The sequence below is a fragment of the Pseudoliparis swirei genome, chromosome 11 (assembly GCF_029220125.1).
Source record: "Pseudoliparis swirei isolate HS2019 ecotype Mariana Trench chromosome 11, NWPU_hadal_v1, whole genome shotgun sequence".
Taxonomy (NCBI): Eukaryota; Metazoa; Chordata; class Actinopteri; order Perciformes; family Liparidae; genus Pseudoliparis; species Pseudoliparis swirei.
In genome coordinates this window covers 5,735,118-5,754,395 of record NC_079398.1, presented here as the reverse complement: position 1 = coordinate 5,754,395, position 19,278 = coordinate 5,735,118, and the positions used below count along the sequence as shown (strand labels likewise).

Genomic DNA, 19,278 nt, shown 5'->3' with positions numbered 1-19,278 from the left:
AGTGTTGATATGGAAGAACTAAAGAGGAATCTCAAAGGAGGAGCCATTGTGAATGCTCAAAGGATGAAAATGACAAGAGAGGGAGAGAAAATGGACAGTGAATCAGTACTGATAGAGTTTGAAGAGAAGAATGTGCCAAACAAGGTATTCCTGGGTTATCTGAGTTACCCAGTGAGAGTGTTTGTGCCAAAACCTCTGAGGTGCTTTAAATGCCAGAGATTTGGGCATATAGCCAACAACTGTGAAGAGAAGAGGAGATGTGCTCGGTGTGGTGGCGACCATGAGTATGGAAAGTGTGGAACAGGGACACAGCCACAATGTTGTAACTGTGGAGGAGCCCATAGTGTAGCATACGGGGGGGTGAAGTGATGAGACGGGAGACTGAAATCCAAAAAGTACGAGTGGAAAGAAGGATCACTTATGCAGAGGCGGTAAGAGAAACAAAAGTAAGGAACAATGTTACCAGGAGTCAAGCAAGACAAGGGGATCAAGAGCTACAGAAAGTAAATGACAGGATATATGTGGACAAGAAGAATTGAGTAACTTTCATTGCAGGAGTGATTAACAGCACGGCAGAAGTTAAATCCAAAAATGATCAAATCCATCTGATTGTCAAAGCAGCAGTGAACCACTTGGGATTAGTGGGACTGACATGGGAAGAGGTGAGGAGAACCTGACGAATCAGTCAAGCCAGGAAGCACCATGGGTTGGTTAGTACTGGTAATGGTTATATTACTACAATGGAACGCTAGAAGTCTACTGGCCAATGGCCAAGAATTCAAGCATTTCGTTAAAGAAATGGGTGTAAAACCAGATGTAATGTGTGTTCAGGAGACTTGGTTGAAACCTACTTTAGACTTTGTAATGCATGGATATTCAATCATTAGGAATAGAATAGAATAGAATATACACTTTTATTAATCCCCAAGGGGAAATTAGTTCTCTGCATTTAACCCATCCTTAGTTATTAAGGAGCAGTGGGCTGCGGTGAAGCGCCCGTGAAGCAACTGGGGGTTCAGTGCCTTGCTCAAGGACACTTCGACTTGCAACTAATGGGGAGAGCGGGGATCGAACCCACAACCCTGCGGTTGCAGGACGGCCCTCTTACCCCACTGAGCTAAAGCCACCCCAAACATGACAGAGATCCTGGGGTGGGGGGAGGGTGTGCTACATTTATCAAACAAAATATTCCATCTAGGGTACTGGAAAAGGGAGACAGTCAAGAGTATATAGTGGTGGAAGTGTGGGAACAAGCGGAGCAGGTGGTTATAATTAATTATTACAATCCATGCAGACGGCTGGATTTGGACAGCCTGCAAAAAATTCAAGGACAAAACGGAAATAGAATTGTATGGTGTGCGGATTTCAATGCTCACAGTACAATGTGGGGGGGTATGCAAACAGATTCAAATGGAAGGGTAATTGAAGAATTGATGGATGATAGGGGTCTGATCTGTATGAATGATGGTAGAGGAACAAGGATCAATATAAATACAGGTGCAGAGTCAGCATTAGATATCACCTTAGTGTCCAATGCATTGGCTGGAGTGGGTAAATGGGAAGTTTTGACAGCTACAACAGTCGGCAGTGATCATTATCCAGGATCATGTTTGATAGGAGAAAAAGTGGAAGTTAGACCAGGAAGTGGAATCCCAAGATGGATCTTTCAAAAAGCAAAATGGGAGGAGTTTCAAACCTTAAGTGAGGGAACAATGATAAAGATTGACATTTCTGGAGACATAGACGACATAAACAAGCAGGTAACTTCAGCAATTATTATGGCAGCCAATGGAGCTACACCCAGCAGTAAGAATCAGAGAAGTAAGACACTTGTTCCGTGGTGGACAGAGGACTGTGGCAAGGCAGTTAGAAGCAGGAACAAAGCATTTAGACTCATCAGAAGAACCCACAACATGCAGTATTTGATTCAATACAAAAAAGCACAAGCAGTGGTGAGAAGAACAATAAGACAAGCTAAGAGAGAGAGTTGGAGACATTTTTGCAATAAAATAGGAAGAACTACTCCTGTGGGAGAGGTATGGGGAATGATAAAGAGGATGGGAGGAGATAGAAGGGAATGGGAATACCCAGTTTTGACTTCTGGCGAGGAAACAGCGGTCTCCTATAGGGAAAAAGCAGAGATAATGGCAAAAGCATTTGTGAAGATTCATGGTTCAGATAAGCTGTCGGAAGAAGAAAGAAGTAGAAGGGAGAGTAGAATTAACCAGCATCCAGGTGTGCTAGATAGGAGGGAAAGAACACACGAGAACATTGATGAACCTTTTACTCTGGCAGAGATGGTGAGAGCCATAAATGGATCAAAGCCAACATCGCCAGGGGACGATCAGGTATGCTACGTCATGCTAAAGCATTTGGGAAAGGGAGCACTTTTTAACCCTTGTGTTGCCTTCGGGTCATTTTGACCCGATTCAATATTTAACCCTCCTGTCGCCTTCGGGTCAATTTGACCCGATTCAATGTTTAATGTCGGTGTTCTTTCGGGAGTCAACAAACAAACATAAAGTACCTCACACTTAAACTTGGAAAACAATATTAATTCTAATAATTTTCTGGAGATTTTAATAGCTGGGGTCATATTGACCTCAAGGGTAAAATATGTTAGTAAATATAAAGGTAACAGGAGGGTTAAGCTGCTGTGCCTTTATAACAGAGTATGGGAGGAAGGAAAGTTACCGAGCGTATGGAAGGAGGCAATAGTGATCCCAATTAGAAAACATGGCAAAGATCCATCTAAACCCACCAGTTACAGACCAGTATCACTAACATCTAATATGTGTAAAGTAATGGAAAGGATGATAACGGAAAGATTTTCATATACGCTTGAGAAGAGAGGAATGCTCACGAGTTTTCAGAGTGGCTTTAGGAAGGGTAGAAACACCATGGACTCAGTGATAAGGCTAGAGACTGACATTAGAAAGGCCCAGGCAAATAAAGAGGCAGTCGTTGCAGTGTTTTTTGACATTGAAAAAGCCTATGACATGATGTGGAAGGAAGGTTTGCTAATCAAGATGCACAAAATGGGAATTGGTGGGAGAGTCTATAACTGGGTAAAGGATTTTCTGTTTGGAAGGAAAATTCAAGTACGGATAGGGTCAGACGTGTCAAGTCAATACTTAGTCGATAATGGCACGCCTCAAGGCAGTGTGATTAGCCCGCTACTCTTCATCATTATGATTAATGACATATTCACAAAGGTACCAATAGATATAGGTACGTCTCTGTTTGCTGATGATGGGGCATTATGGAAGAAAGGAAGGAACATGGAACATGCAGTCAGAAAAGTTCAAAAAGCAATCGATGAGGTGGTGGAGTGGGGATATGATTGGAGGTTCAGGTTCTCAGTGGAAAAAACACAAACGGTTTTTTTCACCAGGGAAATAATGAAGGATGGGATGAATCTTACGATGTATGGGAAAGAATTAGAAAGGGTGGGCACATTTTAATTTCTGGGGGTTATTTTTGATTCACGGTTAACATGGGCAGATCACGTCAGGAGAGTAGAGGAAAAATGCAAAAAAGTAATACATGTGAGTGGTAGGGAGTGGGGAGCCAGCTGTTCAGCTTTAAAAACCATATATGTGGCCCTGATAAGATCGGCGTTGGATTATGGAAGCATAGCATATGGATCAGCAGCTAAATCTTTAATTGGTAGATTAGATGTGGTTCAGGCGCAGGCATTACGAGTTTGTAGTGGAGCTTTTAAAATATCGCCAATCCCTGCCCTGCAGGTGGAAATGGGAGAAATGCCGCTGGATTTAAGAAGAAAGCAACTAATGGCAAACTACTGGGCTAATTTGCAGGGACACAATAATGCTCACCCTGCAAAATGAGTGTTGCAGGCGGTCTGGGAGAATGGGAGGAGCCAGAAAAATAACTTTGGTCGGATAGGCAATGACATTGCAAAGGAGTTTAAGGTGTTTGATCTCAGAATAAGCCCCTCTGTGGTTTACCCGGTGGTGGCTCCATGGACACTGGTGTGGCCTGAAGTAGACTGGTATCTGCTAGATTTAAAAAGAGAAGAGAAAGGAAAAGGGGATTTGTTAAGTGCATTTGAATATCGAGTAACGGAAATATACAGTGAATATACTATGATTTATACGGACGGTGCGAAGAAACCTGAGACAGCAGTGACAGGATTTGGGGTGGCAATACCAGATAAAGGAGTCGGGATCAACAGGAGAACATCTGATAGGCTCGGGGTCGACACAGTGGAGATGGTGGCAGTGCTGGTGGCGTTACGATGGGTGGAAAAGGCAAAACAGGACAAGGTGTTAATATGCTCCGATGCAGCTTCAGTCCTAGCAAGCCTCAGATCTTTTCATTCATGCAGTCGTCAAGATATTCTCTATGAGGTCCTTCAGTCGGTCACACGCATAACCAACCAGGGAGGTCAGGTGACATTCATGTGGGTTCCAGCACATATAGGGGTGAGTGGGAATGAGAGGGCAGACAAGTTGGCAAAGAGGGCTTTAAAGAAAGGAGACATAGAAATGAGAGTTAACATCAGTAAGGCGGAGGTCAAGAGTATTATCTGGGAAAACGTCAACCAAATGTGGCAAAATAGGTGGAACAGAGAGGGAAAAGGGAGACATTTGTATCTTATTCACAGGAGTGTTAAAGCGACCAGGGTGGGAAGTTGGAACAGGAGAGAGGAAACGGTGCTGACAAGGCTACGGTTGGCCATGCTGCACTCAACATGACACTGGAAATGATCGGGAAACACCATTTTGACCCGATTCAATGTTTCACCCTCCTGTTACCTTTATATTTACTAACATATTTTACCCTTTGGGTTCAATTTGACGCCAGCAATTAAAACCTCCAGAAAATTATTAGAATTAATATTGTTTTCCAAGTTTAAGTGTGAGGCACTTTATGTTTGTTTGTTGACTACCGAAAGAACACCGACATTAAACATTGAATGGGGTCAAATTAACCCGAAGGCGGCAGGAGGGTGTAATATTGATTCGGGTCAAAATGACCCGAAGGCAACACAAGGGTTAAAGGACACAGGGGGTTATTATAGGGTATAGTTGAAATATAGGGATGAGGGTTACATTTTGGTTTGTTATATATCTTATTTTTATTTATTTATTTATATATATATTAATTTTGTTGGGGGGGGGGTGGTTTGTTGGTGTTGGGGGTAAGGCGTCAACTGACGGAATAGTACTCCAGAGGGTGGCGGTAATGCACCAATTATATGGATGCCAACCGCCGTTAAAAAAAAGAAGAAGAAGAAGAAGCGTCACAAAAAAAAAATATCTTCCTGGCGCCTCGACACACGTGTGGAAGCCTTGAGACAAAGGACACGTCGCTGCCCACCAGAGCCCGGATGTGCGGACACACGTGTTGAAGTGGACTTTGTAGAAAGTGTAACCTCAGACTCACGAAGCTCGCGTCGCGTGGCAACAGGAAGGAGACGGAGACGGAACTCGGCCACACGGCGCGAGTCGCAGCGACTCTCTGGAGACTAAACGGCGCGTCTCATCGCCCACGATGCCCACGTGACCCTGTGCGAGCGACTCTGTGTTGTTCCGCTTCAGCGGAAACGTCCGGATTGTCTCCTCGTGTCCTGCGGAGCTCATGACGTCATCGTGCCAGCAGGAGATACACGGACCCGAGCGGAGCCGAGTGACACCGAGCAGAGCCGAGTGAGCGGAGCGTTTTTAACGGAGCTGTCTGGAGGAAACGTTTCTGAACTCGTGAACATGTCTAAAGCCCAAATGCTGAGAGGTTTAGTCAACCAGCGACTCACTGCGGCTGCGCAGGAGATCTGCGGGCTGTTTGAAGGAACGATCGCAGAGTACGAGGAGGAACTGTGTAGTTTAAAAGAGGAGAACGAGCGGCACCGGAAGCTGCTGCACGCCGTGTTCAACCCGGAAGTCCGGTTGCAACGAGCAGGTGAGTTCTCTTTGTTTATCACGTTAACCTGATGGAACCAGTTCTGGAGGAAGTATTCACATCATGTACTGAGGTAGAGTTACAGGTACTGTACTGCAGTATTTAAACACGGCCATACTTTTTACTACGATACATCTCGCAGGTACATATTGTACTTTTACTGTATTACATCAGAGGTACATATTGTATTGTTACTGTACTACATCAGAGGTACATATTGTATTGTTACTGTACTACATCAGAGGTACATATTGTATTGTTACTGTGTTACAAACAGCAGACCTCACCTGGTGGTGCTGGAGGAAGAGTGTCTGCTCTTCCTCCTTGGGCTGGTTCTTCTCCGCTGTGGCGTGTTTCAAAGCGGGCAAAGAAGCGGTTCAGTGTGTCACTGCTGACTGATCTGTGTGGTGCTGCTCTTGAATGCTTTTGTCGGCTGGTCTTGTTCAGAGGAACATACAGTGGGTACGGAAAGTATTCAGACCCCTTTTAAAATGTTAACTCTTTGTTTCATTGCAGCCATTTGCTAACGTCCAGTCTCTGGAAAATAAGATGGATGATGTTAGGGCAAGGATCAGATTCCAACGGGACATGAGGGATTGTAACATCTTTTGTCTGACGGAAACATGGCTGACCCCGCTGGTGCCGGATCGAGTCATATGCCCAACCGAGTCCTTCTCTGTTTTCCGTGCAGACAGAACGGAAGAGTCTGGTAAATCTAAGGGTGGAGGGGTTTGCATCATGACTAATAACACGTGGTGCAACCCCAAGGACATTAAGACTCTTTCTCGTTCCTGCTCGCCGAACCTGGAACATCTGACGATCTCATGCCGTCCATTCTACCTTCCCCGGGAGTTCAGCTCGGTCATCACAACAGCCGTCTACATACCACCACAAGCGGACACCGACGTAGCACTATCGGACCTACATGATGTGTTATGTCGGCATCAGAACAAGTATCCCGACGCGGCTGTGGTGGTGGCTGGGGACTTTAATAGGGCAAACCTAAAAAAAGTCATGCCGAACTTTCACCAGCACATTACGTGTGCTACCAGAGGGGAAAGAACGTTGGACCACTGCTATACGCCATTCAAGAGAGGCTACAAGGCTGTCTCTCTCCCTCCGTTCGGCAAATCAGACCATGCCGCCATTTTCCTGCTACCAGAGTATAAACAAAGGATCGCGCGGGAAGCGGTAGTGACGAGGGACGTGAAGCGGTGGTCTGACCAATCAGAGGCTGAGCTACAGGACGCTCTGCGTGTCGTCGACTGGGACATGATCCAATCCAGTTCCAGTGACGTCAGCGAGTTTGCGGAAGTAGTAATGAGCCTCATAGCAACGCTAGCGGAGACCATCGTCCCCACGGTAAAAGTTAGGGTCTTTCCTAACCAAAAGCCGTGGGTTGATAGATCCATCCGTGAAGCTGTGAACGCCCGTACTGCTGCCTATAACTCCGGTCTTGTATCCGGCAACATGGACGAGTACAAGGCAGCGGTCTATGGACTGAGGAGGGCGGTGAAGGAAGCCAAAGGAAGGTACCGAGACAGAGTGGAATCACAGATGGAGCAGCGCGACACCAGGCGCCTATGGCAGGGGCTACGGACTATCACAAACTACCAGAGCAGACCCGCGCAATGGTGAGTGCCGACGCATCCCTAGCGGACGACCTGAACTCATTTTATGCACGGTTTGAGGCTAGCAACAACAGCGCTAGCTCGCTAACAACAACACCGTTAGCGTAGCGAGGTGAGTTCTACCGCTGGGATGAACACACTCTCTGTGACCGAGCACAGTGTGAGGAGGGCTCTGTTGAGGGTGAACACCAGGAAAGCTGCAGGTCCAGATGGCATATCTGGGCGAGTACTGAAGACCTGTGCTAACCAGCTAGCTCCAGTGTTCACCACAATATTCAACCTCTCCTGGCTGAGTCCGTGGTCCCCGCCTGCTTCAAGAGATCCACTATTGTCCCTGTGCCCAAGAATGCTTCTCCAGCATGTATGAATGACTACCGACCGTGGCCCTCACCTCGGTGGTCATGAAATGCTTTGAGAGGCTGATAAAGGACTACATCTGCCTTCCTCCTTCCTCCATGGACCCGCTGCTGTTTGCTTATCGCCCAAACAGATCCACGGATGATGCTGTCTCCCAGGTACTGCACACCACACTCTCATCTGGACAGCCAGAGGGGGCTATGTGAGACTGCTGTTCATTGATTATAGTTCAGCTTTCAACACCATAGTCCCCTCAGACTGGCCGGCAAGCTGATTGAGCTGGGACTGAACACCCCCTGTGTGCTTGGATCCTGGACTTCCTGACCGCCAGGCCACAGGTGGTCAGGGTGGGCAGACACCTCAAACCCCTCACCCTGAACACAGGATCCCCAGGGTTGCGTCCTCAGCCCCTACTGTACTCCCTGTACACACATGACTGTGTGGCCAGGTTCAGCTCAACACCATCATCAAGTTTGCGGATGACACAGTGGTGGTGGGCCTGATCTCCGACAACGAGAAGGCCTACCTGGAGGAAGTTGCTGATCTGTCACTCTGGTGCCAGGACAACAGCCTCATCATGAATGTCACCAAAACTAAGGAGCTGATTGTGGACTTTAGGAGGGCACAACAACAGAGGACGTACTCACCACTGGGGATTAACGGGACTACTGTGGAGAGGGTGAGCGGGTATAAATACCTGGGAGTCCACATCACCGAGGATCTGACATGGTCAACGAACACAGACACTCTGGTGAGAAAGTCAAGGCAGCGCCTCTACCACCTCAGGCAGCTGAGGAAATTTAAAGTTTCCCAGAAGATCCTTCAGTCCTTCTACTCTGGAGCTGTAGAGAGCGTCCTGACAGGAAGCATCACAGCCTGGTTTGGCAACTGCTCCGCTCAGGACAGGAAGGCTCTGCAGAGAGTAGTGCGTGGCTGAACGCACTATTGAACTACACTCCCACCCTGCAGGACTTGTACACCAGGAGGTGCAGAACCAGAGCCGGCAGGATCATGAAGGATCCTCACCACCCCAACAACAGACTGTTTCAGCTGCTGCGGTCAGGCAGGCGCCTCCGTAGTCACGCTGCAAGAACAGAGAGACTGAGACGGAGTTTCTTTCCTCAGGCCATCAGGATTGTGAACTCCGACCTCACCAGGACCCCCACATAGACCCACACAACTGCCCCTCTTAGGCACACACACACACACACACACACACACACTTACTGTAAATATTGTGGTTTTTTATTGTAAATAGTGTGTACTTGTTGCCCTTGCACATTCCTGCTGAGCATTGCCACTTTCATTTCACTGCACACCCTGTGTGTGTATGTGACAAATAAACATCTTGAATCTTGAATCTTGAGATCAGAAAAGTTTACTTTAAATACTGATGGCAAGTCTGAATGTTGAATTCTGTTGGGCGTGTAGCGAGCCTTGAAATGCAGACATGATATTTCTTTATCCTCTGAGGTGTGGTACAGTGAAGTACTATATGTAACTCTGAGATGTAGTAGTACAGTAAAAAGCAAAGAAGTTGATTTTATTTCTCATTTTTCACTCGGCATCCCTTCTTGACAGAAAAAAAACGAAATGCAGAAATGTTTGCAAATGTATTTTTAAAAAACTGAAATATCACATTGTTATAAGTATTCAGTGTGTGTCTGTGTATGTATGTGTGTGTGTATATATATATAAATCCTATACTGGCCCGGCAGTGGGGACATTTCCAAGATTAAAGCAGCAAACAGGGTAAACACAAGAGACAGTCAAAATAATGTAATACAAACAATAATAATTTGAACAGTAAATAATGAACAATAACTGAATACCTATCCAGACAGAATAAATGTAACTCTTTGGCACAGTGTCTACATGTTGCTCAGGTTGAAGTGTGTTGTGGTCTCCTGGGAGGTCAGCTGGCTGTGCTGACAGCAGCAGGAAGGAAGGACTTGTGGTTCCTCTCCTTCACACAGCGGGATGAAAGGAGCTGTGCAGAGCTGCTAGTAGCCTGCATGGGGTGGGAGGTGCTTTCCAGTTAGGTCAGTCTCTTCCTGTCAGCTGTAGAGATGCTGCTGCTCCAGCAGACCACTCCATCAAAGATGGCTGATGCCACCGCAGAGTCAAAGAAGGTCCACAAGACCTCAGTCTCCTCAGCCGATGGTCTGCTCTGTCCCTTTTTGTAAAGTGCATGAGTGTGATCCAGTTTATTGCTCAAGTGAACACCCAGGTACTTGTTGTACTTTGTACTGTACCACATCTCAACCTTCTTGACCCTCACCAATCTGGATTCAAGGCCGGCCACTCGACAGACTGCCCTCCTTGCTGTCTCTGAGCAACTTCACACTGCTAAAGCAGCCTCTCTGATCTGTCCTTATCCTTCTAGACCTTTCTTCAGCATTTAACACATTGAACCACCAGATCCTTATTTCCTCCCTTCATGGTATCTCAGGCACTGCACTCTCCCTCTTTCCATCCTACCTCAACGACCGCACTTACCGGGTAACTTGGAGAGGATCTGTGCCTGAACCTTGCCCTCTCACTCCTGGGGTCCCTTAAGTCTCCCTCCTGGGTCCCCTGCAGCTCACTACTGGGGTCCCTCAAGGCTCGGTCCTGGGTCCCCTCTTCCTCTCACTCCTGGGGTCTTTCAAGGCTCTGGCCTGGGTCCCCTCTTCCTCTCACTACTGGGGTCCTTCAAGGCTCCGTCTTGGGTCCCCTCTTTTTCTCACTCCTGGGATCCCTCAAGGCTCCGTCTTGGGTCCCCTCCTCTTCCTCTCACTACTGGCGTCCCTCAAGGCTCTGTCCTGGGTCCCCTCTTCCTCACTCCTGGCGTCCCTCAAGGCTCTGTCCTGGGTCCCCTCCTCTTCCTCTCACTCCTGGCGTCCCTCAAGGCTCTGTCCTGGGTCCCCTCTTCCTCACTACTGGCATCCCTCAAGGCTCTGTCCTGGGTCCCCTCCTCTTCTCTGTTCACTAATTCTCTCGGCTCTGTCATTTGCTCGCATGACATCAGGACAGCAGAAAGTTTTTACATCTTCCCCTGAAAATTAAAAACATCTTTTCCGACTATACCTTGAATAAAAATAGATTAGCATTTCAGTCACACTTGAATTGCACTATGGTATTACTCATGTCATTACTTATGGAATTACTTATTGTATTATGCTATTAATTATGGTATTTTTGTAGTTTGACTTTCTTGAACATTTTTTACTTTCTTTATTGTTGTTCTGAGTTTGTACTCATGGTTGAATTCACTTATTGTAAGTCGATTTGGATAAAAGTGTCTGCTACATGACATGTAATGTTGTTCTTTTTATTGAGAGGTCATGCTTTTCTCATACACAACTAATTCAGATTTGTCAGTCAGTGCGTTTACATGATGGTATAATTCGAATCTTGCTTTAGTCGGACTATGCTATCTTTTGGGTCATCTGCTATTATCCCAATATAGATGGCAGTAAGTCGAATCATTGGCCGAAAGCATGTCATATACGATAGGTGGCGCTGTTTTCATTACAACTCGTGGTGATACAGCCATTTCCGCTTGACCTCTTCACCACTCCCAACAACAACAACATCAACATTTCGAGAAAGATGGCGAACAGAGAGCAAGGCGAAGCTACATCCCTCTACTATTCTTGCATGATGTTAATAGGAGTACAGCGAATGCAAATGGTGCTATTGGCGTTGTTTGTTTGTTTTCTGCCGGCCAGGCTCCCGGAAGTGACAACTTGTCGTCTCTTTCGACTTCCGGGTCACGACATGGGAGGGAGGAGGGCGGCGGGATCTCAAGCATGCGCAAAGACGCAAAGTCCAGTTCCTAATCCAATTCACCGTTGCATGCCGCGATAGTCGAATTATCAACCGGATCGGATCGAGTTATCCAGGCGTGTTAATCGGATCGTAGTCGGACCGCACATAGTCGAACAAAGGTGTTGACATGAAACGGATAATTCGATTTCAGTCCGACTAAGCCAGTTATTTGAATGCATGTAAACACGGTCAATGATACTTCTTGAATAAATAACAGTTTAATAAGAGATTCATAAGATGTATAAATGTATGTTACTATTCTCCACAGACGTCCAGCAGCTGTTGGTGGTTAAAGAAGAGGTTCCTTCTGAGCAGCAGGTCTGGCGCTTCAGTCTGGACCAGGTGCATCCAGAGCCCCCGCTAGTTAAAGAGGAACAGGAGGACCAGGAGAACCCTGAGCCCCGCCACATTAAGGAGGTACATGAGAAACTCTGGACCAGTCAGGAGGGAGAGCAGCTTCAAGGGCTGGAGGAGGCTGGTCTCAAGTTCTCATTCACTCCTGTGAAGAGTGAAGGTGAAGAGGAAGCTCAGTCCTCTCCGCTTCATCAAAGACAAACTGAACCGATGGAAATAGAAGCTGATGGAGATGATTATGGAGGACCAGAACCAGCCAGGAACGCAGATCCAGATAAACCTCCAGATACTGATGAGGAGACTGGAGACACTTCTGAACCAGATACTGATGAGAAGACTGGAGACTCTTCTAAACCAGATACTGATGACTCTGTTGATTGGAAGAAGACCAGAGAACCTCAATCAGGTTTAAACTCTGAATAATGATGAAGTTTCTGTCAGTGATTCAAAATGTAGTTCTCGTGAGAAACCATTAAGCTGCTCTAAATGTGGGAAAAGATTTCACCTCAAAGGAGAGAAACTGTTCAGCTGCTCAGTCTGTAAAAGATGTTTTACACTGAACAGTCATTTAAAGAGTCACATGTTCACTCACACAGGAGAGAAACCTTTCAGCTGCTCAGTCTGTAAAACATGTTTTAGAGAGAGAGGAACTTTAAAGAGACACATGTTAACTCACACAGGAGAGAAACCTTTCAGCTGCTCAGTCTGTAAAACATCTTTTGCACAGAGCAGTCAGTTAAAGAGTCACATGTTCACTCACACAGGAGAGAAACCTTTCAGCTGCTCAGCCTGTAAAACATCTTTTGCACAAAGCAGTCAGTTAAAGAGTCACATGTTCACTCACACAGGAGAGAAACCTTTCAGCTGCTCACTCTGTAAAACATCTTTTATAGAGAGGAGACATTTAAAGACACATGTTAACTCACACAAGAGAGAACTCATTTGAGTTGTTCTGGTTTTGGTAAAGTTGACATTTATTCGACTCCCTCGCTTGTCAACAAGACCTTGAGAAACTGGACCTCCCTCTTTTGCACACAGGATAACTTTAAAGAGTCACATGTTCACTCACACAGGAGAGAAACCTTTCAGCTGCTCACTCTGTAAAACATCTTTTACACAGAGATGTACTTTAAAGACTCACATGTTAACTCACACAGGAGAGAAACCTTTCAGCTGCTCAGTCTGTAAAACATCTTTTGCACAGAGAGGAACTTTAAAGGGACACATGTTAACTCACACGGGAGAGAAACCTTTCAGCTGCTCACTCTGTAAAACATCTTTTACACAGATGTACTTTAAAGACTGACATGTTAACTCACACGGGAGAGAAACCGTTCACCTGCTCAGTTTGTAAAACATCTTTTGCACACAGGATAACTTTAAAGAGTCACATGTTAACTCACACAGGAGAGAAACCTTTCAGCTGATGATTTACACTGAGCAGTCATTTAAAAAATCACATGTTAACTCACACAAAAGAGAACTAATTTTAGTTGTTCTGGTTTTGGTCAAGTTGACATTTATTCGACTCCCTCACTTGTCAACAAGACCTTGAGAAACTGGACCTCCCTCGTTTGGGGCAGTGACTCACTTCCAACTGAGAGGACTCTATCCACTAACCACTACGAAGCCATCTCCACTAAGAGAATATTATCTGGGGAGAGTAGTCATTATTTTTGTTTTGTTTAGCTTTACCTACCCTGTTCTTTGTCATCGGGTATTTTATGAACCCCCGAGTGTTCCTGTTGTGCTTGTAGCTGCTGTCATAGCGATCCAGTCTGCTGAGCTTTGTTGAGTTGAGATCCTCCACCAAGAATATGTCAGCAGACTGTATTTCATCAGTTATCGGTCCAGTGACGCGGCTTTTGTGTGATACAATTACAGTTACTGTACTTTACTGCTGCAGTGAGGATCTGCCTTGTTTGGAGTGCTTTCTTCTTATTTTTGCTTCCATCCACTCTCATCCGCTTAGTCCGGGGTCGGGTCTTGGGGGCAGCAGACCCAGCAGGCTGACCCAGACTTCCCTCTCACCTGCAACATTTTCCAGCTCTTTCTGGGGGATCCTGAGGCGTTCCTAGGGCAGCAGCGAGATGTAATCCCTCCAGCGTGTCCTGGGTCTTCCCCGGGGTCTCCTCCCAGTTGGACGTACTAGGAAAACCTTTAAAGGGAGACGTCCAGGAGGCGTCCGAATCAGACGCCCGAACCACCTCAGAGGACTCCTTTCAATGCGAAGGAGTAGCGGCTCAACGCCAAGCTCCCTCCTGATGTCCGAGCTCGGTACCCGATCTCTCAGGCTGAGCCCGGCCACCCTACGGAGGATATTCGCGACCTTGATCTTTTGGTCACGGCCCAAAGTTCGTGACCATAGTTGAGGATTGGAACGTAGACCGACCAGCAAATTGAGAGCGTTGCCTTTCGGCCCAGCTCCTCTTCACCAAGACGGTCCGCTATAGCGCCTGTTTTACTGCTGCAGCTGCATCGATCCGCCTGTCGATCTCTCTCCATCTTACCCTCACTCGTGAACAAGACCCCGAGATGCTTGAACTCCTTCGCTTGGGGCACTCTGTCCCACCTGGAGGGAGCAGTCCACCTGTTTCCGGCAGAGCACCATGGCCTCAGATGTGGAGGTGCTGACTCTCATCCCCGCCGCTTCACACCCGGCTGCAAAACACCCCGAAAATAAAGATGGTTAAACAAACTGTCAAGCTGATACAGACTCCAACACAAGTGTATTCAGCTAAGATTAAGCTACTTTAGAATTAGATTTATAGAAAATAGGTTGTATATAGACACTTTAGAATTATTGTGGAACGCTGAGCACATTGGCCCTCTTTCTGCCACACAGCATCTCACACACACACACTGGCCCTCTCTGACCCCTCACACACACACTGGCCCTCTCTGACCCCTCACACACACACACACACACATTGGCTCTCTCTCTGCCACCCCCAACCCCACAGCTACACTGGCCCTTTGTAACTATCCTGGGACCGACCTTCTAGCCACAGCTCGTCCCATCCCGAAAGAGATAAGACTATCTTAAGACTCCCGAGCTCGTGAGAGAATCTTCAAAAAAGCAACAAGTGAATCATGTCTTTGTCCCACACATGAACTCTTCAAGCAGAGGCAATTAACCCCATATACACAGAAATGAGAAACAACATGCACACACTACTGATGGCTGGAGAAGGAAGACCTGGGTGGGGCCTAGAGGGTTGGACTACACCCTGTGCTCCAATGAGGCTCCTAAGTCTAAACCACGGGCCGCCTCCTACTTATTATGCAAATCCAATCACAAATGCTCTTAAAGACTTTATATGCATAACTAATCTTTTGGAATGTCAGTCTGTCAGGAATGGAGCGAGCGGAGGCCCTTCCTACAGACCCGAGTACACTCATTCAGCTTGTGTGATACTCTGTTGAATAAACCTGATTGAAGTTCAACTAAAATCCTGCTGCAGTACGGCTGGTCTCTCCTGCACGCGTACTCGTGGATTGGTTAAATCGCGACACTACACATCAGTTTTTCTGGTATTGTCTTGTGTTTCATGTGTTATGTATTGTCATGATTATATGCATTTAAATTGTTTTACATTGTCATAGTCTCTTTAGGTTCTTGTTACCTCTGCATCGTGGGATCAAGTGTTGGTACCACTTGCTCCTCGGAGGCCAGTTGGAGATCTGGTTCTGGAGCTTCTTCAAGCTGGGACTGAAGAAGCTCTCGCTGGTCTGCCGCTCCTTTACTGGTCCTGCAGATTCTGCTGGAGTCTCTCTGTGGAGAGAGGAGGACACTTGGTTGAAGATAGCTCGCTCTAGAGTTTTGGAAAGAAAAGGCAGAAGAGAGAAAGGTCTGTAGTCGTTGACTTCAGATGGGTTGAGGGTGGTTCCCTTCAGGAGACGGTTCACTCTCGCCTCCTTCAGAGGGTTAGGGAAACGTCCGGTTGAGAAGCAGCTGTTGATAAGATGGGTGAGAACGGTTAGAAGGTCAGAAGCAACAGCCTGGAGAATGTGAGGTGGGATGGGGTCAAGAGGTCAGGTGGTCGGGGCGCCGTAGATTACTAAGGTAAGAACCTGATCAGGAGACAGGGGGATGAAAGAGGGAAGAGAGGGGGATGAAGAAGAAGTTCATGGAATTGTAGTGAGAGAAGATGGATTAGTGAAGGAGGAGCGTGTGTTGTCCATCTTGTTTGTAAAGGAGACGACAAAGTGGCTCTGTAGAAGTGTGGAAGGAGGGGGACAGGGGAGGTCAAGGAGGTTGGAAAATATAGAGACGAGTTTAATGGGGTTAGAGAAAGAAGATTGAATTTAGTTTTTTGTAGAATGAGCTTTTGGCGTCAGAGATAGAGGCAGCGAAGAAGGAGAGAAGAGATCGATCGGCTAGCAGGTCGTCTGCATGGTTACATTTCCTTTCAGACGCTCGCTAGGCGTCTCTCGGCGGTAATCGGGAAGACAGCGGCAGAGACGACGGAGAATCAGCTGCAGGTGAAGAAGCCGAGTTGGGAAAGCCGATCAGCGTTATGATAAAAAACTAGTTAACTAGTTCCGGTTGGATTGGCGTATTGCTCAAATAGTTAATAAAAGGCTTCACTGGAATCTCTGAGTCCAAATCTGATCTTTTAAAGTTTTATATGATTTAGGATCTCTTTTAACTGTTATGTGTGGGTGGGAGAGCGTGTTTCCACTCAAAAAGTACGAGGTGTCTAGCTAACGGTGTCGTGAAGGCCAGGAGGCAGGTTGTGTGTGTGTAAGCAAATCACGTGAAACCGCAAAAAGCCACAAAAGCTCAAGCGAGTAAACTCACGCAAGTAAACGCAGCATAAGGCGCTGAGAGGATTCAATGTTGATGTGAAATGGGACCTTCGAGAATTTAGTAATGTCCAAAAAAAAGACTTTAATGAAGTCATACGCGGGTAAAGCCATGGAGATAAGCCGCGAAAACTCACAGGAGTAAACGCGGCTGAGAGGATTCAAACTTTTCTTTTTATTTATGTTCTTTTTTGAAAATTGATTTTGCAAACACAGGAATGAAGAATAATACCACCGCCAAGAAGTTGGGGTATACAGAACTTTACATTCAGTCATTTGGAAGTGGGTGGCGGCGGCGGAGCTAACGCTAACTCTCAGCCAGACGACACGGCAAAGAGATGTGATGGCACAAGATGAAATTAAAGAAACCATTACTAAACTAAAAAACAACAAATCACCGGGAACAGATGGATTCACTGGATTACAAAGCCTTTGTGAACGACCTCACCCCTATATTATGCAAAATATATAATCATGTACTAAAAATGAGAGATCCACCGAAATCATGGTCTGAAGCCATCATTACGGTCCTACATAAAGAAGGAAAAGATCCCATACAGTGCACCAGTTACCGCCCAATAAGCCTCTTACGTGTAGACTATAAAATCCTGACGTCCATCCTGGCGGCCAGAACCCAAAAATATATAACAAAATTAATAAAACCAGACCAAACTGGATTCATCCTAGGCCGTCAAGGAACAAACAACATAAGAAAAGCCCTAAATTTACAATGAATAGCGTCAAGAGACGGACAACATGCAATGCTTCTCGGCTTCGATGCCGAAAAGGCATTTGATAGAGTTGACTGGTTATCCCTGGAACAAACATTGATAGAGATGGGATTCAGCGAAGAATTTGTGAGCTGGATCAACTTGTTGTATAGAGACCCAAGATCAAGAGTCAGAGTGAATGGTCACTGCTCAGAATGTTTTAAGGTGGAGAGGGGCGTGAGACGGGGGGATTCACTGTCACCCATCCTCTTTGTACTTGGAATTGAACCTCTTGCAGAAGCTATACGCCAAAATATACAAATTCAAGGAATAGTGGACGAAAGTGGAACAGACCATAAAATAGCTCTGTTTGCAGATGACATTTTGCTTTTGATAAAAAACCCTCTTCTCTCCATTCCTGCACTTATGCAGTGTCTGCACAAATACGGCTCAGTATCAGGGTATGAAATGAATGAAAACAAATCAGAGGCGATGATGATATCCGGAATCTGGCCCACGCAGTTGAATGAGGATGTTTCCTTTCACTGGTCCAAACAAGGATTTAGATATTTGGGAACTAATATTACACCGAGCTTCACACAGCTGTTTGATGCCAATTACAATAAGATAATCAAACAAATAAAAAATGACCTGACACGTTGGCAAATTCTGCCCCTCTCATTGTTTGGTCGAGCGGAGACGGTGAACATGAATGTGTTTCAGTCTCTACCAGTGGCAGTACCAGTTTCCATCTTCAATATGTTAAATAAACTAATCTCAAAATGCATCTGGCAGAATAAGAAACCCAGAATAAGACTGAAAACACTGCTTCTACCCAAAGAAAAAGGAGGTCTCGGCCTACCAAACCTGAAACTATATTATTGGGCAGCACAACTAACAGCTATAGTGGCATGGATTGGAAATGACCAGGAGACAGGATGGACCCAGATAGAACAGAGCACAACTAAGGGTATATCTATATCAACATTGCCTTTTATTGATATCAAATCATTTAACAAAATAAATTTAAAAAACAAATGGATAAGACACACACTGAAGATTTGGACAATACTTAAAAAGAAGCTTGAAGGACCCAGCTCACTCTCAAGGGCTATGCCACTTGTAGGCAACATAGAATTCCCTCCCTCGATGTGGGATGGTGGATTTAAACAGTGGGCTGTAAAAGGTCTTAAAACCATCAACCAATTATTTGATGGAACAGAACTCAAATCATTTTCTCAGCTGCAAGAACAATATACACTTCCATCAAAGGACCTGCATAGATACCTTCAAATGACACTACATTACAAACCATAAAGACAGACAGTTAGTTAAAAAAACAACTAATGTAACGGAAGACTATTTTATTAGTATAGCAGAAAACGGCTTTCCAACTAAAAACCACGTCTCCCACATATATAGAAGGCTTACAGCCGACAGAACACAAAATACATTGAACATCAAGGAAAAGTGGGAATTGGAAATACATGTTATAATTGAAGATGCAACATGGGAAGATCTGTACAATAAATGTCATAAAGGAATCAATAGCCAATTATGGAAAGAATTTGATTGGAAACTAAAAATCAGATATTTTTATACACCTCTTGTAATCTCTTCATATGTGAAGGATCCTTCAGCTCCATTATGCTGGAGAAAATGTGGAAAAATAGGAGATC

The 19,278-nt window shown here is 45.7% G+C and overlaps 1 protein-coding gene across 1 annotated transcript in view; it reads left to right on the top strand.

The window, feature by feature from the left end:
- The first annotated feature begins 5,708 nt into the window (after positions 1 to 5,708).
- The window catches only part of LOC130201139 (gastrula zinc finger protein XlCGF71.1-like), a 66,445-nt gene continuing 52,875 nt past the window's right edge, over positions 5,709 to 19,278 (top strand). The window contains exon 1 of the mRNA XM_056425867.1: positions 5,709 to 5,925. The gene's annotated coding sequence lies outside the window, so the exon portion shown is untranslated. The remainder of the gene's footprint in view (positions 5,926 to 19,278) is intronic.